Source organism: Plasmopara halstedii (assembly GCF_900000015.1).
Source record: "Plasmopara halstedii genome assembly, contig: Scaffold_7, whole genome shotgun sequence".
Classification (NCBI taxonomy): Eukaryota; Oomycota; class Peronosporomycetes; order Peronosporales; family Peronosporaceae; genus Plasmopara; species Plasmopara halstedii.
Genome location: NW_020186929.1, coordinates 475,894 through 476,605, shown reverse-complemented (window position 1 = coordinate 476,605; position 712 = coordinate 475,894).

The window sequence follows — 712 nt, the reverse complement described above, 5'->3', positions numbered from 1 at the left end:
CCTCACTGTCCGCTCATTTGGAGCTCCGATGTTATCTACAACATCCGACGAAGAGCTGCGAACTCCGCAGTCTTCGTCTAGTGGATAACGCGCCACTCCACGTGCATCTCAAGGGTCACGCCCAAAATACCTTGGAATCTGTCCGACCACGCCATCAATGACATGTAGCGACTGCTTCGCAATGAGAGCAGAGCTCATTGGTTTACGTGCCACGTCACGTGCATCACGGGGGCCACACCCTCGATGCCTCGTCCATTGGCCGACAATGTCACGCATGACATACAGCGACTGCTTCGATAGCTTCGATACTCGAGCAGCGCTCAGTAGTTTACGTGCCACTTCACGCGCGTCACGGGTGCCTCGCCATCGATGTCTCGGCCCTTGGTCGACCATGATATGCATGACGCCAACGACTACTCCGAAAATTGAGCAGCGCTCAGTGGGTTAAGTGCCACTCCACAATGAGCCCGCGTGCCACGCTCGGGACTCCTGTCCGATACACCGATGGTGTCTACCAAATCGGACATTTCAATGTCCAGCACGTTGACCGTTTCCGTCCAGTGCTCTCACCAATAGCGCTTTTGTTCCTTACAGAGGTGGGTAAATGACTCGCCAAAGCTCCACCAGGAGACGTGCGCGTAGCGCCCAAAGTATTGGACCTCCAATTAATCCTTTACTCATGGTGTTCCAACCATGTCATTTCTTTGATGAC